Source organism: Halichoerus grypus, chromosome 4 (assembly GCF_964656455.1).
Source record: "Halichoerus grypus chromosome 4, mHalGry1.hap1.1, whole genome shotgun sequence".
NCBI lineage: Eukaryota > Metazoa > Chordata > Mammalia > Carnivora > Phocidae > Halichoerus > Halichoerus grypus.
In genome coordinates, this window is record NC_135715.1 from 178,215,616 (window position 1) to 178,243,536 (window position 27,921).

The 27,921-nt window shown below is 38.9% G+C and overlaps 2 long non-coding RNA genes across 2 annotated transcripts in view; one reads left to right on the forward strand and one right to left on the reverse strand.

Moving 5' to 3' along the window:
* Positions 1-2,632, forward strand: part of LOC118539831 (uncharacterized) — a 45,567-nt gene extending 42,935 nt beyond the window's left edge. The window contains exons 2-4 of the long non-coding RNA XR_004919353.2: positions 555-679; positions 1,207-1,279; positions 1,746-2,632. This is a non-coding gene — a long non-coding RNA (uncharacterized LOC118539831). The remainder of the gene's footprint in view (positions 1-554; positions 680-1,206; positions 1,280-1,745) is intronic.
* A 127-nt stretch (positions 2,633-2,759) lies between these two features.
* Positions 2,760-20,353, reverse strand: LOC118539832 (uncharacterized). Its single transcript, XR_013446796.1, has 2 exons — positions 20,226-20,353; positions 2,760-3,247 (listed from the first exon to the last, which is right to left on the reverse strand). It is a non-coding gene; the product is annotated as an uncharacterized LOC118539832 (long non-coding RNA).
* Positions 20,354-27,921: the final 7,568 nt, after the last annotated feature.

Sequence of the window (27,921 nt, forward strand, 5' to 3'; positions counted from 1 at the left end):
TTAGACTCATATTTAAATTTAGTTGTTAACTGAAAAATATTACATTTGTGGTGGCATGTTACACCACAACACAATTGCATTAAAAATAATTCTAACCCAGGGGTAGACACTGTAAACAGCTACACACGTTATCAAGTATTTTTCTACGTTAGCCTAATACACACACATACACACATTTGTATAATACATATATGTATTTCTTGTTTCAAAATGGGTACATACTAAGCATATTGCCTAGTAATTTGCCTTTTTCACCTAACAATAAATCGTAGGCATCTTCTCATAGCTGAATGCATAGATCTGCTTCATTCTTTTTTAATAACAATATCATATTCCATGGTATGTACAAACTATTATTTATTCCCCCATGTAGGGAAAAGTAGGGCATTTCCAATTAGTTACTCTTAAAGAAAATGTTGCCTTAACAGTGTAAACTCCACTCATTGAATTATAATGGTATTTCTTCAGGCCAAATATATAAAAGTAGGATTACTGGGTCTTATACTTGAGAATTATTTTAACAGGACTTAAAACAGGCTTTTTTTTTTTTTCAGGTGGAGATTTTCCCCATGCATTCAAGTAAAACTTTGAAGAATCCACTACTGCTAGTTCTGATTGCACTCCTGCTGGACTAATCTCTTGTCTTCTGAGGCCACTTTTAAGATCACTTGATTATAAGGTTGCTTCTTTTTTTCCATTAATTTTGAAAATCACTATAATGCAAGAAAAAATGAGTATATGTCTATGCATTTTTATTGCCCAAATACATATTTACTGTGTAAGTCTTTGGAGATACTTCCATTTTAAACTGACCCAGTTATGACCTTTGAATTAAAATATTACATTTGATATACAACAGTTTTGTATCACAGGCCGTAAGATGAAAGGGCTGGAAAGTATCAAAATTATCATATTTAGTGATTTCAACTGACCTTGTCCTTCCTCACCGTCTACTCCTCTCTTGACATTTCCCAGGCATCCTAACCACTAAATTTTAAATCTTTCACATGTGATGTGGGTAGGATATACCAAGACACCAGCAGTTACAAACCTAACCCCGCTTCTGTTCAAATACACTGCAGAAAACACTTTTATTTTATTCCATTAATACTTTGCAGAATTTAAAATTGGAGAAAAACTTGAGCGTGAGAAGAGAGAAAAAACTAACAGAGCTCTCCCCATCTCATATCTTTCGTTTTTCTCAAGCAACCCTACCAGAGGGGAGCCATTCGTGTCTCCTAAATGGAAACCTAGATTGTTCGGGAAGCTGCCACAACTAGTAAGTGATGGATGGGGAATGCAATCACAGGTCTTCTGACTCTAAAAGCTATGCTCATTCTGTTCCATTCTGGTCTCACCACCCCACACGGCTGAGAGGAGAGCCCAGCGCCTGTAAGTGACTTTCTGAAGGCCACATAGCTAGCTATACTTCTGACCTCTGATTCAACATTCTTCCCACGACCCTGCTGGGTTTAGTGAGCTTTCGCAACTGGCATTAAACCTGACTAACTCTGAATATTAAAAATGGATCTCTATCTCCAGAGTGACGTTGCTCCAGAGTGACGGTGTTTCTGTTCATCTTAGGGGTTGGGCTTCTCATGTGGGTGTGAGCAAATTCGGTCTACTTCCTTCCTTCTCTCCACTGGCTGAGTACAAACCAGAATGACATTTTGCATGCCTCTTAACATTTTTCCTGCAAAATTGAAATTCTGGCAATATCTAATACCAATCTTAAATCCACACAGGGCTAAAGAGAAAGGACACAGCAAAGAGCCATAGAATGTCTACCGTTGTCCAGATACACCAAGGAGCTGGAATTGTATTTTCAATCGAGATGGAAACATGGCTCTTATTTCCAGCAATGAGGAGAGGGGTCCCAGCAGTGGCCTCTTGGACAGGCATTGTGAACCCCACTGTCGTTGAAAATATTCTCAAACTCTTTGGCAATGAAGGCAGTGACCAATATCTTCTGGAACTTTCTAAAGGGGCTTTCTCGCCCAAAATTCACATCACATAAAGATTTTATAAATAACCACTGAATGAATGGCATCTTCCTCAAGGTTCCCCTCAATTTGATTTTATCTCCAGTTAGCCACTAGATTTCAGTTGCAGCTCTTTGTTCATTAGATATTCATCCTGAATAGTTTCTTTCTTTATGCGGAATTCATGGACTATGAGAGGGCTCTATTTTATTTACACTGTTCATCAAAATGCACAAAACTAAGTGGATTTAAGTAGAATTGACTATACACACTTAGAGGAACTAAATAACTGGCTCTCTCCCTCCGGTTAAAGGCACCGCTTTGAAAGTTGTGTACTACTTTCTCATTACACTGCAGATGAACTGAGGTAGTCATCTTTTGTCTATATATCCAAGGAGGTCAAGTAAAAATAAATACATTTTTCGTTGTTTTTTGAAATCTTTCTTCTACAAATATTTTCTAGAACTCTTCCATGTGACAAAATCTGTTCTGAGTTTTCTACTTCAACAAAAAGAGCTATTTATCTGATTTTTTAAAAAGGAAAGCAACAACCAATGTGGGAATAAATAAGTCAGGCTGTGTACCTGGTAACTCTTTTTATTGGAGCTTTTGGAAAGAATTATTCAGAGAACTTTGGCTTTCGGGACTCTGTTCTCATTGTCTTTCTTCCCACGTGGAACAAGCTGAAAGATACTCATGGAAGATTGACTAGGGCCAATTTTCTATGAGTAAAAACAACAACAACATCAATATTTCAGGGTCTGCAAAAACACGACATTCTCTTGCCTTGAAAAGATTGTTAGAAATCATTGCATTTGAATGAATTCAAAATAACACGAGAGATTTGGGGGCTGCTTCGCTTCCGAATGTGCAGAGATAAATCAGATTTTTCATAACTTCTATCTGAGTAAAATAGATCTGATACCACCCCCTCTGTAGACCCACAGCAGGATGAGGCACAAGGTAACTGGCAATCTTTTCATCGTGGTCCTGGTGGACTCCTGGTTTCCAACAGTTTCAGCTGTCATAGTTGCTTAGAGTTTACTGAGCTGTTTTTAGTTACTCATTCAAATATTCATAAGAAGTGAGGACTGCAGTTTGCTGTCTGGTAACATCTTCATTTTCGGCTCACACTAAGCTTGTCCTTGTGGATTGCTTCTTTCGACTCACATTGGGCTCTGTGCAGTCACATGGCCTTTCAAGGATAATGGAATTTCCTTGGGAGTAGGCAAAAGGAGTGTGTTCCATCTTTTATCTTTGCCTGGCTGGATGAGAAAAATAATTGCAGAAGACAGTTATGGATTATCAAAGAGATAAGTGAAATCATCAAACCTACATCAAGCACTGCTTTGTGCTACCCAAGAAAGCAGATCCTTTAATTATTTACCTTTTGAGACTCTGAACACCTCAGGAAATCCTAAAATGGCAACATATTAGTGCAAATATTTACTCAACAATATTGTTCTTGAATACAGTAATGAAAATTTGTGTAATCTCAGGATACATTCTTGGAAGAAACCGAAGGATTGTACCATTTCTTAGTACAGGAGAAAATGCCTTCATTATGTATGATCTCTCCATTATTTAATGAAAACTCTGGTTAAACAAACCTTTCAGGTAGGCAAATTCTACTGCTTAGTTTAGAAGCTAACATCTAATACCTGAATTAGCTGCAGTAATGCATGAATTACTGCAAATAAGCAACAGTGTAATATCCAAAGTGCAATTATTTAATTAAGCCATGACATCAGCTGCACACTGTCATTTTATCATCTACATCCTCTGTTACTGCAAAAAAAAAAAAAAAAAAAGACTTGTCAGTCAAGATACATTTCTAGAATAACTTTATACTTTGACATTAAAACTCTGAATTATGCTGGCTACAATATACACCATATTTAGAGAAATGGATTAAATTTTTTTTACCAATTTATTCTTCACATTAAATCATGCTTATTTTACAAGAAGAAATCTATGCCTTTTTTTTCCACTGAATTTGTTAGCCTTTTTTTTTTTTTAAGACTACCTTATATTTGTACAGTTCTTCTCAACATGAATACGTACTATGGTACTCCTGAGACCATGTGTATATTCTAAAGAACCCACCAAGCAGGTAGATTCTGTATTACCTCATTTAGACTGGGGGGCAGGGGGAGTAACCACATCTGAGGCAAAGCAAAAGGAATTTCAATCTTGCAAGACACTGCCAGATAAAAACCTGGAAAAGATCATTAATCTCATATGTTTTCATTATAGCAACACTTGTTATCACAACTTTAGTTAAGGAAGTGCCAACATTTATACCAGCAACTTTATGTCAGCAAAATTAGTTCTAAAAGTTGAAGCTCCTGGTACTATAAACTCTCTGTTCTCGCCAAGGTCTTTACATGTTGTGATGGAAAGGGGTACATGTTATGCCTGCTTGACAGAATAAACCATTGCTTGAATAATGCTTGGCGGGAACTGTAATATAACATTCATTCCTAAATGACGTACTAACATTTTCACATATCTGATATAATATTTTATCCTTTAAAGGCAGGTTTTGTCCCAGACACGTTTCTTCCATCTTTATAAGGGGAAAGTGTGAGAAAATAGAAATATTCACCCGTTTCTGTTAAGCTTTTTAACAGCTCCATGAATGAAAACTCTCTCCATGATGGAGATCTCAAGCACAACTGAATTGTTTAGAAGTCCTTGTTAGGTGGCATGAGACAATGAAAATTAAGGCTCTCTTGACACATCCAGCTCTCGTGATGTTAGGGAAGCTGATGCCCATGGCCTATAGTCCATGTGGTAAAATGCTGGTCTTCATGGAACATAGATAAGATATTTGAACTAATATTTCCAATATTCAGTATTCAATATTGGACTTTTTCAATTATTCAACAAGGCAGTATTTTAGAAGTGTCTTCCTCACTAAATGCAAAAATTCATTTCAAGCCACAGAAGAAAATTTGGTAAGGTTAGATTTGGTAAGGTTTTACTTTTTTGAAAAAATATATGTAGTATGGCTGCACCATTTATACTATTAAAGGTAATCCTTTGAGGAGTGAGATAGCTCAAGGATGAATCCAGAAAGCCCATCAGTATAAGGGTAGTGAAATAACTTCCAACAGGGAAGTCTCCATGCCAAGTTGTTGACTGAATGCCAGATGTTGGCACTCTTCATAATTACAACTATTTATTGAAGGCTTTGCCTGGGTCAAGCACTTTACAACTACCATCTTATTTAATACTCACATTAACCTGGTGAGGTAAGATTATCTCCGTTTTATAAATAAGGAGACTGCGGTTCAGAGATATTATGTTGAGTGGCCAAGGTCACACCCCTAGCAAGTGGCAGAGTAAAAATTTAAACCCAGTTTACCTACGTCCAATCCCCGTGCTCCTTCACTATGCATCATGCTTATGATTAGAGGTAACTGAATTAATAATTAATGGACACTACCCTGTCCCCTGGGGTGTGTGGAGACAACTATTTCAGCAATGTGACACTTGTCAAAGAGAGCCTCTATATAAATGTCATCCAAGTGTAAGTAAATTTCAAGAAAAAACCCAAGGAGACAAGCTGGATTTGACTCTAGCTGCTATAGCCAGGGGGGACTTCAAAGAGTCTGAAGATGGAAGCAAACATAGAAGAAAAGTTGTCTGAGCAAAAAGCAATGAAATAAGATAATCTCATAAAACACCCTATCACTTAGTAACAGAAGGCAGTTTGCAAGCATTCATTTTAATGAGGAGGTTGGTAGACCCTGTATGTGTTAGAAGAAATTATTCAATAATGGGTAGGGCCAAGAGCATTAGCACAAAATAAATACAGTTGATAGATCTTGACAAGTTCAAGACCCTTGCTTTGCACACCAGAGAATGAAAACTCTCAGCTATCGGTACATGACCAACGATAGATAACAGCCAGTCCATCAGAGATTGATAAGGATCCATGCAGAGTCACTACAGTGGGGCAAAAGATGCTGCAAATTCAGACACAGAGTGAAGGGGATTCATGGCAGGAACAGATGTGCAATATAGCCATTGTCATTCTTGGCTAAGAGCTCAACCAGTCCAGTCTGATGAGAAGGAACTGGGAGTAAGTGCCAAAACTCCATCATAATTGATCCATAACAGCATTTGAAGTTCATGCATATGTGTATATTTGAGTACAAGTCATTTTCAAAACTTTATATGGCTTACTTTATTCTGTTTAAGTTTTAGTCTTCATAAAATCACAAGTTAAATATCACTTTAAGTAAAAGTTAAACAAAGATACGGAACTAAATACGGTACCCAAATGAGAGTTGAAGTCATAATCTCGGGGTCGTGGGATCGAGCCCCATGTTGGGCTCCCTGCTCAATGAGAAGCCTGTTTCTCCCTCTCCCTCTGCCTTTCCCTGTTTGTGCTCCATCTCTTTTTCTCTACCTCTCTGTTAAATAAATAAATAAAATCTTTCTAAAAAATAAACAAAAAATAATTTTATAAGAATCCTATAAGGGAGACATTAGCCTCACTTTGGGATTTTTATTTTTATTTTCTAGAGAGAGAGTGCAAGCAGGGGGTGGGGGAGGGCAGAAAGAGAGAGAATCCCAAGATTCTCCCAAGAGAATCTCCGAGCTGGGTGAGGGGCTCAATCTCATGACCTGAGCTGAAATCAAGAGTCAGGCACTTAACTGACTGAACCATCCAGCCACCCCTAGAAGATTTTTAATCCTATGTTTAAAAGAAAATATTTCATGTATGCCTGAATAGGGTTATCAAAAGGTTCATCATATCTCATATAATATTTATAGAATACCATCATATACTAGAAATGCTACATAGAACATCAAGAAGATCTTTGCTTTCTAAAAATCTTACCTTCCAAGCTATGTCCACAGGATGGGTGTGTCCACTTCCTGTTGTGGATTTGCCTTATTACATGACCCGTAAGAATGTGAAGAAGTGGACAGCTACGTAGTATATATAAGTATATACAGTGTTTCTGCTCAAATGTTGTAGAGGAAGTGCTTTTAGGAGATTGGAAACCATAGTTTTCAATTCCAGAATTTGAAATAAGCAAATTTGGGAATGGGGAAATTTTCCTTGTCTGTAGGACAAAGGAAAATTCAGTGTCTCAATTTAGGTATAATGGGGACAAAATTAATGTGTGGGTGTTCCCCACACACAAACACATTTTATCTTTGCCAGTCAGTTTTGTCTCTCCATTCCCCATCCCACATAGGAATTTATTTTTTCCCAACCTATTCTAGGCGTTTATGGTGCATAGCAAGTCAAATAATTATAGCAAGACACAGAATCAGACTGGTCTGAGAAAAGGGAGAAGGGGAGGAGGGGGGAAGGTGTCACTGAAGAGGCTAGGGAGGAAGGTCAAGTGTAGGTTTGAGGAAAAGGCTCTTTAGAGCAGCCACGAAGTAAGAAAGTTTGGAAAATGAGAGAAAAGATATTTTTTTTTACAGCTGGATTTTTAAAAATTGACAGCACAAGAAATTCAAACATTACATAGAGTGTATAATAAAAAGAAAGTCATACAATTGTCTTGGTTTGGGTCTGACCCTCTCTTTTTCAATTGTTGTTTCTGTAACATTCCATTTAGCATAAAAAAGAAGGATGGCAAGAAAATAAGAGGAAATGAGGCCAAAGGACACAAGGTAATGTCTGTTCCTAAGCACCTGCAAAGTGTATGTGACATAAGTTAGCTTGGGTTACAAATAAAAAGCGACAGACACTTCCCCTTTCTTTTCTTTGAGTCACTACCTAAAATCCATCAAAATTATCAAGTAGAAACCTTCTTAAAAAGGAAGTAAAAAAAAAAAAAGGTAAATGAACAACTAAGACAAGCAATCCTGTTTTGGCTGGTGGCTAGGTGGGGCATGGCTGGGGCAATTGGTGGAAAGGTAGTACTTATTTACAATTGTGCGGAAATAGGGAAAAGAATGATAAATATGACTTTCTAAACCATAACATAATTAAAAATAAGGGAGGAAGGAATAAATCCTGGATTTAATTTGGTTATTATTTTGAAAAGAAACATATAATTTCTGCAGGAACATATAGGACATATTATGTGCAAAACTATCAAAAAATTCTTCTAGTTTCAAATTGCTACAAATCTGCCAACTTGGCTACAAGCCAAATGGGTGCTGATACCTGGCTCTCATTTAGGCCATTTATCATTGACTTTGAGAATCAGATGGACAGGGGGCAATCTCAGGTGGCATATCAAAAGTAGAATGATCACCCAGTGAAGAGTTACAGATCTAATTCCATTCTTCAAAGTAGACATGCCATAATCTAGAAAGAAGGAGAAAAAGATTTACAACACATGTTAAAAAAATATAAAAATGAATGGAAATAATGGTTTAGAGATTAATTTTCAACTTTCACCAAAACTCTTGAGAATGTTAGAAAATGACTTGGAGATGTGTCCAATTACCAGGGTACATATTTGCTTCAGTTCAGCTCTCTTCCCCAAAAGTATTAAGATTACAGGATACGCAGAGCAAACATCAGACTCAGCTTTTTACCTACTTTAAGAAGATTAAAATAGAATTTGTTTGGGGAGACAAGTTTTCATGTGCATGCAGATGTGCATGTATGTATGTACCGTGTCTGTGTGTGTATATACATACATGCATGCATATATTGTATGTACTTGTGTGTTTTCCCATGTAGACAAATTGTGCCTATCCTCTTTGGATCCTAACAATTAAAATGTAATGAATCCATCTGTTGGGTACTAACAAATTTAAGGCTTATCCACTCCACACGCTCTGGTTTTAGAACTTCTGGGGATCCAACCATAATTTCAGATTAGCCTTAATTTTACAAAAACGTAGTTGCTATTTTCCATTGGCTCTGGTCTCTGGTGATAAAATGCAAAGCTTCAACACATTGTTTCATATCACTCCCTTGCAAAATTATATTTCAGTTACAGTAATAGAAAAGCTTCTTTTTATACTGGCATCTACTCCAGTTTTCAAAAGCAAATACATAAAAAACATGTTTCAAGAATGAAAAGATGATATAAGCTAAAATAAATAAGTCCTTCCTAGGACATAAGTAATAATTGCACTGTAAGTTATATAAACCTCGGTGACAGCGCTCTGGCAAAAACATCCATTTATCAGTTGAAGCAAGTAATTCCATGTTCTGTGGATGGCAGAATGAGACCAGCTTTGACTGACTTATGAGGCGATTTTTTTTCATTCTACTGAATGATTGAGACAAAAGACCTGCAGGAATGGTGGTTCATCTTTTCTGTTCAAGTGCCAATTCTTTTTATTACTTTTGTTTTGTTTCCAGCGCAGACATTGTTGCCTCATTCACCATCTGCTAATGTTAAATAAGAAATGTTTAACTCTGGGCTAGTCACAGTGAATTGCCCCCGGAAAGTAATTTAATAGTTACTATCCTTCTTACATGCTGCTTTGAATGTCATGGAAGGGAAAAGTTTCTGGCCTGGAAGCCAGCACGTCTTGAGTCATCTTTGTATATTCTCGTAAGTCTAGCCTGGTCCCTGGGACATAGAAGGTACTCAAAAGAAATTGCAGTATCCAGTCGAAACAGCCTCTAAACCTGCTGGAGAGGCAGAAAAGTGTGATAGGAATAGCACAGAGCTGCAGTCTCCTAATCCCGACTGCCACTTACAGGCTGAGGAGACTACGGGTGGACTTTGTAACCTCTTTGAGACTCAGTTTGCTTATCTTTCAAATGGTAATAACCCATCTCTACTTTACAGGATTGAAACGGGATTAAAAACTACGGTGAATGTAAATTGCCTGTTACCAAAATCAGAAGGATGGACCAGCCTATCTTTAAATAGATTTAGGTTAGGGACAAAATGGTCTAGAAAAATTACAGTCTGTCTTTGCCTTGCCCCCCGCCCCCAGCTTTTATGTAGGCAAATGGGTCTCAAGGGTTGCTTTAAAGCAACCTGTATATACAAGTGTGAGTGTGAGTGCATGCACACACACACATAAACACACAAAACGCATACACGCACCCACAATCTCAAAAGGCAGCCTGAACCCAGGAAATGAAGAGCGGCGAGAGACAAGGTTGATGGGTGAATTTGTCCTGGCAATAAACACAAACCTCAAGCTGATCTCCATATTTTTTTAAGATTTATATATCTATTTAAGAGGTGGAGGAGGGGCAGAGGGAGACAGAAACTCAAGCAGGCTCCCTGCTGAGTACAGAGCCCCACACGGGACTCAATCTCAAAACCCTGAGATCAGGACCTGAGCTGAAACCAAGAGTTGGATGCTTAACCAACTCCACCACCCAGGCACCCCAACAATATGTATTTTTTATCAAGTAACATTTAACAAGTATTCATGCAGCAAACATTATTGAGGAGCTACTATGGGCAAAGTATTTTGCGTCATACAAAGAAGAGGAAAATAGGGGTTTTTCTTTTAAGAAAACCACAATCCAAATAAGTGCTGTCCAGTAGAAATATAATGTAAGCCACATATATAATTTTAAATGTTCTAGGAGACATATTAATGAAAGACAAAAACCAATAGAAGAACCTAATTTTAATAATTTAAAATTAAATTAAATAATATATTTATTTTACCCAGTACATCCAAAATATCTTCGTTTCAACATTTAATTAAAAATGTTTATTATGCTTAAAAATGTTTGTATGTATTTAAGACATTCATTTTAAACATAAAGATATTTTGCATTCTTTTTTCATTTGAATACTTAGAAATTTGGCATTTTCCACTTTTAGTCGCTCTCACTTTGGACTAGCCACATTGCCAGCGATCAATAAACACACGTGACTAGTGGCAACTATATTGGCCAGCACAGACCTGAATCACTTATAAATATTTATTAAGCACATAATTACAAAGTTGCAAGTGCTCTACTAGTTCCTGAGTATACAACGGGTGGATGAGATATTATCCCTGCCCTCAGAGAGCACATATTCTACACATTCTAGTGGAGATGGCAAAGAATCAGTCAAAGGTGATTACCAGCGGTGAGTTGTCCTATGAAAGAATCAAACAAGAAACTGGAGTAGAGACTAGGTGGTAGGAATGGGAAGGAGAGTTGGGACAAGGGAGCAATAAGGAGTCCTACTGTAGGCAGTTGTTGGAGGAAAGCATCCCTGTAAAGATGGCATCTGAAGCAGAGACCTTGTATCCTTTTCCTACTGCTGCCCTAAGAAATAACCACAAAGCGGGGCGCCCGGGTGGCTCAGTCAGGTAAGCGACTGACTCTTGATTTCTGCTCAGGTCATGCTCTTAGGGTGGTGAGATCAAGCCCCGCATCAGGCTCCACACCCAGCGTGGAGTCTGCTTGAGATTCTCTCTCCTTCTCCTTCTCCCTTCCCACTCATGCTCTCTCTCTCTAAAATAAATCTAAAGAAAAACAGAAAGAAAGAAACAAAGAAACAAAGAAAGAAAAAAGAAAGAACCACAAATTTAGAAGCTGAAAACAACACATAGTTATTACCTTACAGTTGGGAGCTCAGAAGTCTGAAATGAGTCTTATGTGTCGGGCTAAAATAAGATGGCGGCAGGGCTGCGTTCCTTCTGACAGCTCTGGGGAAAATTCACCCTTTGCCTCTGCTGGCTTCCAGAGGTTGCCTACAATTCCTGGGCTTCTGGCCTCTTCATCTTCAAAGCCAGCATATCACCTTCTGCCCTCACATTTCCTTCCCTGACTCTTACCCTCTTGCCTCCCTCTTTCACTTATCACTACACTGATTACATTGGGCCCACCCTGATAATCCTGGTTAACTGTCCCATCTCAATAGCCTTCACTTAACCACATCCACAAAGTTCCTTTTGCCATGTAAGGCAACAAAGTCACAGTTTATGGGTATTTAGTATTTGGACATCTTTGGGAGGAGAATGGATCCAAGTAGAACAGAGTGGAAGTGCAAAGATCAGTAGAGGAATAACATGAGCCTGATTAAGACAATGGAAGTAGGTATGGATATAAGTAGCTCAGGCAATTGTGCAGGTCATGAGGTCATATATCTATCAAAACTTTGAAATGTGCACTTAAAATCGTGTATTTTATTGCATGTGAGTTATTCAAAATTATAAAATTATGAAGTTAATTTTTCCTTTTTACAAGAAGGGGAGATGACTTCTGGCTTTGTGGGTTTGAGGACCTGCTTGTCTTTAGAGCCTGATTTCCCCTGGTGGATTATACAAAACATGGTGATGGTGTTCATCTCATGACATCCACGTACCTGACCTATACCTCCTAAGAGTCAGTATTGTATGTAAGTTGTCATCCAGTTTGATCTCAGGGCCAAAACTCTATTAGGCCCATCTCTATTCATTCATTCATTCATTTTAAAAAGAGCTACTGAACACCTTCCATGTGTTCCATATTGTAGAGGCACTAGGGAGCCAATAGTCTGCGAAATTAGACAAAATTCTTATGCTACTGAATGCAGTCTACAGTCTAGTGGGGAAGATAGACTTTGATCAAATATTCACTCATATACATACAAAATTATAAGTGCTACAAATATGATCTTAACGTATTATGGGGTCATGGAAATTTCCCCTGAAGAAGTAATGGTGGTTCTAAGAAGGACAAATAGAATCCAACCAGATAACAAAAGTGAAGAAAGAAAAACCTTAGAATGTAAGGGAAAGGTATATGCAAAGGCCCTGAGGCAAGTCAGAAAAAAGCTTTCTCTGTGAACTGAAAGAAGGCTACTATAGCTGGAACACAGAAAATCATGTTCAGAAACAACCCTGGCATTCCCTAGGCTGCTATCTTGACCAAAAATAAATATGGTCCTGTTTCTATATGAAAACCCATAATAATAATATTGGCCACCATTAATTGAGCACTTACTATGCATTAGTCACTATTCTAAATATTTTATATGTACTAACTCACTGAATCTTCATCACAATCCTATTAAGGAGATACTTCTATCATCTTCCTTTTATAGACAAGCAAACTGAAACACAAAGATAAGTAGCTTGCCCAAGTGATAAAGCTAAAATTTGAAACAAGCATCCTGAGCGCTGTGTTCCCCATGTCATTATACCCATACTTCATGCACTGAAGGCAGCCTGTCTCCATCTGGCTCCCCACAGTAGGTAGTTTTGGGAGCCTCTAGAATACCTTTTCCAGGGCAAAGGCTGGTGACTAGGAACTATTGCTAACCATCACCAGTAGGTTCAGCAGTTCTTAGTTAGTGCCCAGTGAGAGATGAGAATGCCTTGTCACCACCTATTGGAAGGAGGTCGGAAGGACAAATGGATTAGGGTAAGGTTTCAGTCACCCTGGTAAGACACAGTGAGCGCTCACAGTAAAACTATAGTCAGAGTGAGATCTCCAGCATGTGGGCCTGTCTCTATGAGAAATATGACTCCCATAGTCATTAAATTGCTGATAAAAAGAAGGACCTGCAAAGCAAGAATGATGTAGTAGAAAAATCACCCCACTTGGGGCAGGCAGGAGACCCTGGTCCTTGTTTTAGCTCTGCCATTGTCCTCAGATAAACACATCCCAGACTTTGTTTTTCTCACCTATCAAAGGAGAGGGTTGGATCAAGGGTCTCTTCAAGCTCTCACAGCTTCAGAAGTTAGTGAGATACCAGAAAGTCAAATGGGGCTCATCTCTGACATTTCTGAAAAAATAGGATCATAGGCAAGAAACAACCCCAAACAACAGATAATCCAGGCCCATCATGCTATCGGAACACTGGACATAAAGATTACATAAGTAAGTAAATTCAAACAAAGAAAAGAGAGATTCTGCAACGCTTACCGAACATGAGCATTTTTATAAGATGATCTCAAACTGCACTAAAATATAATCATAAAAGAGATACAGACATCCACCCTTCCCAGCGCCCCAGATACCCTCAAACTTTGCATTTGCTAAAATCCATTTATTTCCTTCTCCCCCTAACTGAACTTACTAATTGTACAAATAAGAGGCAGACTAAACATTTGTTTCAAGTATGCACATTTTTAAAATAATGAATAATATTATAAGCTTCCTTTGTGTTCCATTGTAATAAAATCTGTTGTTTTATCAGTCTCATTAGAGCAGGTTTTGACCCATACTGGGAAAACCACTCAAATGTGCAAGCTCATCTGTGAAATGAGAGGACTCAGGGGGACAATTGCCCCTGTCTCTTCCCCCATGGAATATTATATGATTCTCCATGGAAATGATCATAATAGGTCAGCAGCATTGTTGTTTTACACAAAGGGTAGGACCTCATTGGCAGGCTGGATGCCTGGAAATAGGATGTGCCTAAATATCTCAGTGATACAGAAAAATCTTCTTATGGTTAATGATGCATTTTTCTAATCATGATATAATTTTAAGAACTTATAGGTCTCAGTCTGTTTCCTTGTCAAAGGACAGAATCCAGAAAAATGCTATTAATGAGCTTTTCTGTTATTCACAGAAAAAAAAATTACAAAGTACTGAAAGCAGAGACATTGTAGAAATTACCTCCCAACCAGGTTTTCAACAAGTTATATTTCAGGCTTGTGAAATGAAAGTACCAGAATTTTGATTATGCTTAGATTATGATTATGTTTTTAATTTGGGACCATATGTGGCTCTTATTTTTAAAATATGTTCATCCAAAAATTGAGGGCTTTAAAAAAATTCTTGAGTCCTCGATTCCAGGATTAGACTCTATATATTCCATATTCCTCACATTGCCAAGGTGTCAGACCATTTTGCCAAAGGTTTCCCTCATTTTTATCTACTATTTCCATAGTAAAGGCAATGAATAATTGATTCAGTAAATTAAGTGAATAAATTGAACACTCAATTCATATATTTCTAGCAGAATGCAACAAGCAACCTTTCGGGCCAGACAATTCTATTGATTTTTCTTTAGTCTTGCTTATTCCATATTATTACATAAAGTGAACAGCAAACCAAGCAATTACTATTTCGTTTTTGACCAAAAAAAGCAACATGCGTTAGAAAGAATGTGTTAAGAAAGAAATTAAAAGCAGAGTAATACTTTTATCATCCTGGCAAAATATTTATGAATGATGATATTTTAATAATCATGCAGGAGGGAGATTTGAGGTTTTTCTAATTTATTGAATTCCTTTTTTCTTAGTTGCCACTGGGAAATCTATGAGCTGAAGACAGCCCCGAGGAGGCATTAAGGCCCCAGACATGCAGTCATGTGATTCTAGAAAAGTGTCTGAAGGAAGGGAACTGGATTTCCATCCCTTGACACTCGTGCAGGTGAGGTAACCAGGTGCTGCTGAGTGGAGCCATCAGCCATCCATTTGGTTATGATTCCACTGCTTTACCATCAACCCAGGCATTGACCTTGTTATACATACTTAGATCTGATTAATGCTCCCAAAGACCCCAAAACCACCCAAGAACCCCTGTCCTTTCAACAAGGGCTAACTTATACCTCCTGTGTGCATTGTTTGAAACTTTATGTGCTTGCATTTTTATAGTGATTGGCCATAACTAATATAATTTTGTTATAGGCTAACAAAACAGAATGTCCTATAAATTAAGAATGCATAATATTCCATTTTAAGAAACACGAGCTTCTAAGCATTAATGTCTTTAGATTATCATAAATAAAACATCAAGGAAGATGCTTATATATAAATCTTTGACCACATCTCTAATTTTTCTTCAGGATAAAACTTTTGAAAATAATTCTGTCAAATTGAGGGGAAATAAAAATGTTCACACTTAGTTTGAGTTTTCTTTCTTGTTAGAGATTAGTGTTGTGCATATGTTCAATGACCATATGTATTTCTCCTCCTGTGAAATATCTATTAATGTCCTTTGTTTATTTTTTGATTAGGTCTTAAGTTTTTAGTATCTCATTCAATCGCATGTTTATTTAGTAATTAAAAATATGATGGGGGAAGGTAATTTACAAATGTATTGTACACCATTTATTTATTTCTATACAGCTCTCTCTTGAAGTTGTTCGTTTAAAAATATTTCTAAAAAATTTCTGTTAAAATGCCATTTTGAGAAGCAGGAGTTCTAAATACCAAAGGTAGTATTAGACTGCCATCTAGTATTTCAACGTGGAGCTGCCCAAAACATTCACTGAAGGTTTTCTCATATTCCTAACATGCAGAAGACAGTAAACATAAAATGTCACCTTATGTCCTGAATCCAGAAAGGCTAGAAACTAATGTCAATGAATGCAAAACCGAAGCCTCCCATCGACTCAGAGACAAGGTGTGCTATATATACCCTCCGTATTTAACACTTGTCTCTATTTACTTTAACTGCAATAAAAAGACCACCACTCTGAAAGTGAAAAAAGCTTGAGTTCTCATTCTAAGCTTACTGCTAACAGATGTAATTTTCTCTCGGAACTCACTGAGCTTCTTTGGGACTCAGCCTTTCTATAAAATATGGGTAAAGACAAAGGAAAGCTCTCCTCTCCCTTGGCCTCCTCTGGGGGCGGGGGAGGTGGAGGCATATTAGTGTACCCTGGGAAGAACCATGGGTTTCTGGGACTGAAGTTAATTTTGTAAGGTCAGATTTGGCATTGGTCCCAAGCTTGGCCTCTTTTTTTTTTTTTTTTTTTTTTTTAATTTGACAGAGAGAGACACAGTGAGAGAGGGAACGAAAGCAGGGGAAGTGGGAGAGGGAGAAGCAGGCTTCCCACGGAGCAGGAAGCCCGATGCGGGGCTCGATCCCAGAACCCTGGGATCATGACCTGAGCCGAAGGCAGACGCTTAACGACTGAGCCACCCCGGCACCCCCAAGCTTGGCCTCTTCTTGGTCATGACCCATTTCTTCCTGCTCCCCTTCCCCTGGAGCTGGAAGACACTTCTCAGATGGAAATTCTTGACCACATGGCTTGAGGGGAAGAGGGGTAAAGTGATATGAGAATTAAAGACCTGCTTCACATTCAGCCTGTTTGCAATGACAGTGACAATGGTTAAAGTCCCCACATCACACAGTGTACAGCGCCCACATTGGGCATGCTCTACCGCTGACAGCTTTCTGACGTTGCTAAATTTCTCACCAGCCCCTTCCCACCTTCTATATGTACCCTTCTTCTTCCTTCTGTAGGTTGTAAATCCTCCCTGAAGCATAGTCTTCAGTTAGTTGCTCTTCTGTCTTCATACTCTTGCCCTGAAAGGAATTACTTATTTACACATCTTAAACTCTTAGGGTTTGATTCAAAAGTCTTTAACTCCTGGGCAGAACTTTCATTTGAATGGCCAGTCGTGTGTGTTTCAGTGCCTGCTGGAATTTTTGATGTCCCACCACCCCTAAGACCATCCGCCTTCTTCACCACTTAAAAACAAACACTCACAAATTCCTGTTTCTCCTACTCACTCCTTCCTTTCCATCGACAAGGGGCTCATCAGGGCATGCTTGGATCATTATAATCCTGTCTTTAGTCTTTTGTTCTTTTAACCCAGATCTTCCCAGAGCAGAAGCCCACTTTTTCCCACTGTGCAGTGATAGCATTGTTTTCTTGGTGTGCCTCGACATGATGAGATGGTAAGCCCTGCTAGCCTCCATCCTGCAAATGCCTGCCATGTTAGACATTTCCAGCATTGGCCTTGTGGCTCACATCCTAGCTGCTAATCTTGGCATTCCAGGCCCACCTCAATATGGTCCAGATCTTCCTCTAAACCTCTCTTTCATACTTTCTCCCCTCTCTACTCTACCAGGATTTCTGTACTCCAACCAGCCTGATTTTCCCCAAATTCTCAGATCATCCCATCTAAAGCCTAGCTGCCCAAAGTGTGGTTTTTGGACCAGTAGCATTGACAACACCTGGGATATTTTTGAAACTATAGACTCTTGGGCCCTCCCTAGACTTTCTGACTCAGAATCTAAATTTTAATAAGACCCATAGGATATTCATACCAACATTAAAGTTTGAGAAACACCGAATATACCCTCACCCACACCTCCCTGACTTTATCACCTTGCCTGTTTATTTCCTCAATTGCATATTCACAATCTAGAAATATCTTGTTTTTCTTTTTTCTTTTTATTATCTCCCTCATCACATTTGGAATAGAAGCTTCATGAGAGTCAAGACCTCATTATATTTACCACCATTTTTCTAGTAGGCACTCAATAAATAATTACTGAATGAATAATTTTAATATTATTATATAGTCTCACTGAGATTACCTTAAAATAATTTCTTATCATAGAATGAAATTTGCATGTAGAGCTGTGTTTGGACATTCTATATTACATTCTTGCTACAGTAAGATTCAGTTAGAATTAACTTAATTTAGGACATATGAGCTCCTAATTTCCACTTTGGTTTGCTAATAAGATCCTCTTATATTTTTAATTCGAAAATAGGACTAATCTTAATGATGGTGGGGTAGGAAGTCTTTATTTTAAGGGCTCTGACTTTATGATCCTATTAGTGAGATTTGGAAGTCTCAGTCCTATGTCATCGCACCTTCCTGTCCATTCTTACAGACTGTGTGCTGCCCACATCCCAAATATGCTAAGAGGGCTGACTAATCAACTCACCAACCTTGATAAAATGCCTGGAAATGCCCTCAAGAATTCCAAAAAGTAATCATTCATATCATAGACACAATACAAGCTGGAAAAAGTTTCAAGCCTTAGATTAAATATTCTTCCTACACCAATTATCTAACTTTATTATGGTTTTCCATCTTCTTTTCTGTCTTCAAGGTGGCATTTAGCATAAAATATTCACCTGCTCTCGTGATACTAAATAGAAGATACCTTTATATTAAAAAAAGAAATAGAAAATTGTCATGAGTATTCAATAAAAGGAATCACTAAAAATGAGGTGTAGGGTAAGTCTGAATTCTCCACCGACCCACCAATCACAAAGGCCCAAAACAGAGCAAAGGTCAGGGAAATTAAATTGAGCCACATGACCTTCATTTCCAATGGGTTTGATTTCTAGCAAAGTCAGATGTAGCGTTTCCCTTACTAATCACTTGCCTGGAAAGGAAAGAATAAGAACATTATTTTCTCCATCTGGACCCAGAACTTAAATGAAATTCAACAAGGAAAATGAAGTCAGTCATCCAAAGTCTAGCAAAATTTCCCTTCTAAGCCTCTGAACCGAAACTCGGATTAAGTAATGTTCTGATAAATCACTCGTCTAATTACAACACACATTATAATTAGGAACTGGCCAGACTGGTTCAAGTTTCTTCAAGTCTGAAATGAGAGTGGTGCTTTCCTATTTGGTTATCATCCATTTATGAAGTTGCATTGCTTATTAAAAACCTCAGAAGCATGTTAAATTACAGGGTTGGGTTTGGTTTGGTTTGGTTTGGTTTGGTTTGGTTTGGTTTGGTTTGGTTTGGTTTGATTTTTCCCCCGAGCAGTATGAGTGACTGTCTTCTCCTGGGCTTGGGGCAATATTCTCCAGGTCCTCCTGTATGACTGAGAGAGGAACCCGACTCTCCACTTCATCCAAGGTACTTGGGCCCACGCTTGCACTTCTGCGGGGACCTGGGGCGTCTGTTCTAAGTTGGCTCATTTGTCTTTGTAATATACATACTTGATGCGTATTTCTCCCTTGGCCATGCCAGTTTTTAAATTTAAGCTATTGATATACCAGGGACAGAGGTGAGAGTTACATTTTCATTTGCACATTTCATCTTGGAAAGAGGAATATTGCACAGCTGTATAATAATATGAAGAATGGTCATTACAGAGCAAGGAAAAGTGGTTCCCCTAAAGAGAGAGCAAGGTTGAATTGGTGTTTCTAAAGAGCACAAAATTGCGGCTTTGCTTCTATAACACAGTGCCCATTTTGTAAATGATTGTTTGTTCTGATGAGTAGGCTAAACTACTACCTTCCTAGATAGCAGGTGCTAAAAGGACTAATATAACTTGCAAATATTAGCTGAGTTTACAACTTAATCTAAAGTCCAGGAAGAACTCGGATAATCTGATTCCTTGTATTATGCTCTTTTCCCAAAGGGTACGATCAAAACGACAATCATCATTGCCATTTACAAAATTTAAAGACTTCAAATTTTAACTGATAATAAGCTACAGGTCTCTTAACTCCTCAGACCACTCCTGAGTCAAGTAGGGCAAAATTATAACTAATGACCCCCCCCCCAAAAAATTACAAACTTCAAAGCAAGAAGACCTAAGAGATGGTTTATAAATCACAGTATGAGGGGAACAGGTATAACTTCCTCCACCTTCAAATTCTGGACTGAATGAGTTCCTCAATGAACAAAAACCACCTTGAAGAGTTTTCCCAGTGCCCCTAAGAGAATCTGAAATGCTGTACTCACTTGATCTTTAGTTGTTGGAGACACATCCACTTTACAACTGAATTTTTCCTGTGGATTCGATCAGCATGAGCATAGGCGAAAATCCTCTCTGTTTTCTGCCTTATACTTGGAATTTTCAACTAAGAATGTTCTCTGGAGAGGAAAGAAATGAGAAGAGAGAAAAAAAAATTAGATATCTGAGTTAATTTCTTCTGAAATTCTTGCTTACAGGACTTGATTTCTGAGAACAAAGGGGGTTAAAAACTCAGGAGGGATTACCCAGACAAGCAAGGATTACCTTGATCAAGCCCAAGATTATTCCATATGTATGCATGTTTTCTCCTTTCCAGAAATTAAAGACTTACACAACCGTATGAAAAGGACTCAGGGTCCCTGCTGAATCAAGCAAGAGACAAAATTGTTTTTCTCAAAACACAAACATTTTAATGGACATTTTTTAATTGATTTGATTTGCTAAATTTACAGAGGGTAACAAGTAAATTTCAACTCTAACAGCTCTGATAGAGCCAAGACTTAATACCCCAGCCAGGTGCCAAGAAGCAGACAATACTCCCCACCTGTATCCAGCCACATTCTCTAATTTAATCTACCGTCGCTTCCCGTTTCTCTCTCCCTCACTCACTCTCTATCTCTCTCTCTCTCACTGCCCCACAGCATGACATGAAATATTGGACATAAGACACAGAATAGCAGATGAAACACTCACTTTCCTACAGCCAAAGAGCACAATAGGCGCATGCAATGCAAGGACCAGCTGATGCTAAGAAGCCCTAGACAGCAATGATGGTGAGACAGAGACAGAAGCAGACGCTCCAGGGCTGTCACTGGTGGATGTGGGTCAGTGCTATAGCCTGTGGGTGTCACAAGTGGGCAGCACCAATGCCATGAACAGAGAACAGTGGCAAGGGTCTGAATTTAGAAGGACAAGATAAGTTGCCAGCTGAAAAAAGAAAAAGATGGAAGCAAATGTGCCTTATACATGAAACTTGCTGTCTTTCCCTAACCACACCTTAGGGTCCACAAGAGAATGTAAGGAAAGAGAAAGCCTGAAGTTTTATGGCCTTGTCTCCCTCACCCATTTCTTTGTTCTATAGTACGGAATGGTCCTTATTCACGGCCTCCATGTCCTCCCCTCCCCCTCTCAATTCCCTTCTGCCATCAGACTTTCCTCACCCACTGGCACTGCTCTTGTGTAAGCCAGAACGGGTCACATCCAACCACCTATTCTCATTGCTCACTCCAAGACACAGTGTTTGGACTTCTTCCCTATGCATACTCACTTCCTAAATAATTTCATTCAGCCCCAGGGGCTTTGAATATGCTGGTGGCTCCTCAGTTGAATTCATCATCCCCAAATCTCCCCTGAACATCATATTTGCCTATCTGACATCTCTACTTGGAAGTTGAATGAGCATCTCAAAGTCAATACGTCCAAAACCAAACCTTGATTTCCACCACCACCCACACACCCAAAGCTGCTCCTCCTACAGTCTTCTCCACCTGAGAGTCAGCCAAAAACTTGGAGTTATTCTTGATGCTTCTCTTCATGTCACACCTCACCTCTCAGCTCTACCCCCATCTTGAATCTGCCCACTTCTCACCATTTGCATTGTTACCATCCTACGCCAAGCCACCATACTGCAATAGCTTTGTCATCATCTCCCTGTGTCCACTCTCAATCTACTACAGACTGTTGCCCCCACAGCAGCCTGATTAGTCCTTTTGAAAAATAATTGAAATCACATCTCTTCCCTGATCAAACCAATCATTTAGAATACAATTCAAGATCCCTATTCTTGCCTGCAAGTGCTGCACGCTCTGACCCCAGCCACTTTTCCAATCTAATCTCCTATTAACTTGTCACTAAGATCCACCCATGCTGGCTTCCTTATAAATTAAAAAAAAAAAAAAAGCCAAGCATACCCCCAGTTCAGAATTTACTGCTCTTGTGCCTGAGATACTTTTCTCTCAAATCTCTGAATACCTCTGTCCTAGGACCCTTCAAGGCTCTGGTATTATCTCCCTTTCAGAAAGGCCTTCACTCATTCTCTATGAAACAACACACCTCCCAGCTTCCCCTTACCCTGCTTGGTTTTCTTCCTAGTACCTTCATCATTTGATACCTTAAATATCCATCTGTCTATGATAGTACTTCTTGAACTAGAAGCTTACCGAGGGCAAAGAATTCTGTGGAGTTTATTGCTGTATCCTCAGCACCTAAAACCGTGCCTGGTCAACAGAAGCTTTTCAGTACACAGCTGTTGTTTGTTGCATCCAGCTGTTAATCAATCAACAAAATTGATCCTATCTTCACAAATCATTAAGGTGACCTCAGCTAGGATTCACAAGTTGATGGGGCCTTGAAGATACTCATTATATTCTTATAGAGGGGAAAAAGTTGGTTCCAGCTACAAATATAAGAGACTGTAAACTATATTTGATAGAAGGATTATAGAAATAGAAAATAGCCTTCACTGGGGCACCTGAGTGGTTCAGTTGGTTAAGCATCCAACTCTTGATTTCAGCTCAGGTCTTGATCTCTGGGTTGTGAGATCGAGCCCCATGTCAGGCTCCAGGTGTGGAGCCTGCTTAAGGTTCTCTCCCTGGCTCTGCCCCTCCTCCCTCAAAAAAAAAGGAAAAAGAAAGTAGTCTTCACTAAGGTACAAAGGCTACTGCAGTTAAGATACCCTAATTGAGATTTCCTAGCCATTGCCTAAGAATTAAGGGAGAACATGAGCTCTCAGACTTCAAGGCCAATCACCAACTGGCTTTGGGAGCCTATAGAAACCAGGTGTTCCTCTTATGCTCCAAAATCTGGGGGTGGGGGGGGCAACTGTGCTCCTCGGCTCCAGCGAGGTTGCATGTAGGAATGCTGGAGTGCGAGGATTTGCAGTGCAGTTGACAAAATTCCCTGGGTCTTCCCTATCCTTTTGACTCCTGGTTTTATAGAGTGAGCTTGTTGTCATTGCCTTAGTGTTAAAGGGAGCCCCCTCCATCCCTTTGAGGCCAACACTGTGGGACAGTCACAAAAGGTCTGCCTGTGGCTTCTGCCTGCAGGTTATCCATTTGCAAACTTGACTTTAAAGCACTAGTTGTCAGCCACTGCATTGGAAACACCATTATATCACAAACGGCTTTGAAATCTATCACAAATAACTTTGTTATTCTATAAGCATTAAAGGACTAACATTTGCTAATTATTTTCTTTTTAGTGAATTAGATTGTTTCAATCTTGCCAGTGGCTTTCTTGTTGCATACTTGCGTTCTGATAAGCATCTTTGAACTAGAGATAAAAGGGTGGCGTTAACATTTAGGAAATTAGAAATATCCTATCTCTAACGTAGGGGTTGCATGTTAACATCATTTTTTTTATGTCTACCATGATAGAAAAAAAAAAAAAGGTTGAGAGCAGTTGCTTTAAAATTACCCCTGTAAGAACGTATAATATTTTCCATTAAATTGGGACTAAAAATTTTAATTATATATAAATTTAGTCCCATTAAAAGAGAAAAGAATATCTTGGCAGGAAGTCAAGCCAGAACACTTAGTCCTAACTATAAGGTCCCTGAAAAAACATTCCTTAATACTTTTCCAACTTTACCTCCCACTCTAGACCTTTGATTTCAGCCACCAACTCCCACATTGTACCTTTCACATTTTTATATCCAAGCCTAACCCATAATATGCTTCACTCTCAGTATCCATTTCCCCCCTCTTCCCTCCTCTTGTTTAAATCCTAACCAGCTTTAAGCTAAAGTGATTTTCATATCATACATAAACCCCTCCTCCAGCACTATGGCCCAAAGTGATATGTTTTTCTAAGATTATACTATCAAGCACTTATCATATAACCTTATATGGGCAGCTCTCTCCTCATAATAGAACATAGTAGACTAAATGTGTTTCCCAAGCAATGCAACAGATGGACTGCTTCAGATGCTGTTGGTGTCTTCCTCATAGCCCCTTGGATGACCCCAGAAGTCACTTTTAGCTTGATGCACAGTTCCTAAAAATGCTAATGGTTTCTTATCCCTGGTACCTTCATGTCTGCCTGTCCCCAGCTGTGGGCCAGAAATGCCAATGAGTTAAAACCTTTAAGGGCAACCCTCAATCAGTGAAGGATAAGAGTTGCTGGATCAATACCCCAACTTCTTCATCCTTGGTGGGAACATCCTGAAGCATGCTCCACATAGTTCCTCAGAAGATTCTTTTTTTTTTTTTTTTTAAGATTTTATTTATTTGAGACCGAGAGAGCACAGAGGGAGAGTGAAAGGGAGAAGCAGGCTCCCCACTGAGCAGAGAGCCCAAGGCAGGACTCAATCCTAGAACCCTGAGAGCATGACCTGAGCCAAAGGCAGATGCTTAACCAACTGATCTACCCAGGCACCACTCCTCAGAAAATTCTTAACATGATTGTGCCCTGGTTACCCAGAACATCAACCTGTTTGGTTACCTCCCTTCCCTTCCTCCCCATGCTTTCTGGGATCATCTCACAAATAAACTACCAGTACATAAATCCTTATCTCAGGGCCTGCTTTCTGAAGAATCTTTGGGACAACTGGCTACCTATGCCACAAGATATGTCACCTAAAGGTAAGACATTCCCTGACTAGATTTCACTTCTTGGAACAGGTCCCTGTATAGAACCTTGCATGGACTCTTGAATAACAGAGATACGCAATAACTATCTGGAATCTGTTGGTCAATAGTATACTCTTACTTGATTCGACCAAAATTGAAAAAGATTTCAATGCTTTTGCTCTTGTCTTGTTTTCCCTCCCCTTCATCTAGAGGTCAATATAGTGCTCATAAAACAAAGCCAGGACTAGACAAGTTTATGATCCATTTTCCTCCCAGCCTCAGGTTTCAGAAAGAAGGTTTCAATATGGGAAGCCCTATATTGACCATGGTCTCTGAAATAATCTGGTGTAAGTAATTCACCCTTTAGTGGATATTTAAGGCAATATTTATAATGCCTCAGGGTCTCGTGTTCATTAATTCTTTTAACAAACTGTGAGATGATGGGCTTTAGGCCTTTTTGAAAGAATTCCAAACATTAAGAAGCAGAGTTGTAAAGGAATTTTTGAGAATTGAGGAACCCTAATGAATTACTTAGTATTCACGTTGACTGGCAATAACAGAAAATCTGAAATAAACCAGATAGTATTTATATCTTTCTCTCAAAAAAAGTTGGCACTGGGTGGCCCAAGGCTGGTATGGCATTCAGCAGGGCCAGGGATCCAGGTTCCTTCTCTCTTGTTGCTCCTCAGTCCATGGTTCCATTCCCTAGATCACCTCTGTCTAAGATGGTTGCTCCAGTTCCAGCCATCATACCCACATTGAGCTGGCAAAATGCAGAAAATGAGAGAAGAAAGAAATGTGGCCTCCCCATAAGGGCACTTTCCAGAAGTTCAATAGCCTGCTTCAACGTACACCATATTGACCAGAATTTAGTCCCATGGCAATCCTTAGTTGTAAGGGAAGCTTTACTCCAAGCAGCCTAGGCTAAGCTACAAGTTAGAGGCTGTATCACAAATATTTCTATAGAATGGGAGAATGGACATTTGGGGACAACTGGCTACCTCTGCCAGAACTGATATGTCACCAAAAGCTGCTCAGATCAGAATCTGATGCTAGAAAATAAAATATGTACATAGGTGAGAAGTAGATAGGGATTATCATGCAAATGCCTATTTGCCAATTATTGATCCACCACAATTTCACAATCACAAAATGGGAAGGTGGGGGGAGGGAGTGAAGTGGAATTTCAAAATGTCGATGACCGAAATTTAATTTAAGCTCATATTGGAATATCATGTGCATGCTTCTTTTGATGAAGCCAGTTATTAAAGAAGGAGACCAAAACTAGAAATTATCAGAACAGAGTCCAGTGTGATTTATGGGAAGATAATCTGGGTATTGTGCTAGCAGAATTATCTAGAACCTTCCAAAAAGGAGAAAAAAAAAAAAAAACCTTCAGAACTATAAGTCATATACTGGGTTATACTGGGCCAGAAGATAATATTCTGAGGGATTTGAAGACCAGTAGGCATTCAAATCAGCTCCCAAACCAGGCAGAGGCACCAGAATGTTACCATCTACAAACGGATAGACGGTACAACAGTTGGCATCTGTCCCTTCTGTTATCTTACCTCTGGATGCCATATTGAAATGAGCATACATTACAAAGATTCTACCCCTCTTTATGTTATGGACACCTGCACCTTAGCATGGGAACCAGGATTATCACTTTGTACAAAGCTGTAGGCTTTGAAAAAGGACACACAAGGCAGTGCAAGAAGGCAGGCTTGTACTGGAGAAGCTTGAAGGGCCTTTGAAAAATCAGACAGAAGCCATATTACTGTTCACCATATTGATACTAGAATCCTTTTATTGAGAGGTGCTGTGAGCATTGCAACTGGACTATGAGAGCCAGCCTAGATCAAGTTCCCTCTGACCTACAAAGTGATATGGAACATGACCCAGACTCTCAGGGACCATCAATTTTACAAAGTGATGAGTTACCCATATGTCACCTCTTTGGCTGTCTTATGAAATTCTGTAAAAGGAAACAAGATGATAGGCATTGAATAATTCTGCTAAATTGTTATCAATTGTTTTAAGAAAGATGCAAAATTTACCACTTTTAAGAAAAAAGTGGTAACTTTTTACAAAAAAAAAAAAGGACCATCATTGGCAAATGACTAGTGAACAAGTTTTATCCTTTTTCTCTCTTTGCAGTTTTGCTTGGTCAGCCTATTACACCCCAACCAGTTTGAGCTGCATCAGACTTTATGGGTTTTTCCCTCCTTTTAATTAACTTTAAGATCTTATTAGCCCAATTATTAGCAATATGTTACAAGCCACCAAGACTGCAGCTGTGAATGTGTCTTTATTAAAAAGGTACTGCCATGAGTTAAGAAACTTTCAGCATTATTATAAACTCTATCAAGGCTAGAGAGATAATTCAGTTTGCAAATTGGTCCCAATTCAAACTTGGCAAGGGAATGCAAATTAGGTTTGAATTAATTTGCTCCCCCCTCCCACTCTTCCCTCAAAACATCTAATTTCTATTAGCAATTAGCATCCATAGACTTTACACTGGCACTTGGAAAGGGGTACCAACTCATAAAATAAGAACCAAAGATGTGATGTTGTCTTAACTTAAGAATAAACATGCAAAGAAGGAAGAGAAATGGGCTTTTAGATATATCATCCTTCCTAAGGGACACATAAATAACCCTAAGTTTTACCCAGCTTGAAGGGCTAGAATATAGTAAACTGTTCTCTGCTTTACAAACCAGGCAATTCTAAGAGGAACCAGAATGAATTTGTCACAGACTCAGCCCCACAGAACATTCTAAATATAGAATCAGCTTGCCTTTGTCCACAGCTATTCCCTTTTAACAGCTTCACCAAGGGCTCAAACAGCAGGTTCCTTTATTAAAAATGGAACTACTGTCTTCAGGTACAGAATAGATTGAAGGCCTTTTCCAGGGAAAAAATAAAAGAAAATGCTAAACTAGTGAGCTCTAGGGATCTATACATTCTAATCCAGGTTCACAGACTGTCTGATACAAAAACTAAGACCACAGGACCTCAGTTCTGCCTATTCTCCTTTCGTACCTCTTGTATTGTACTCCAGTGGTTCTCAAACATTAGAATGCCTTCAGTCACTTGGAATCTTTTGGAAAAT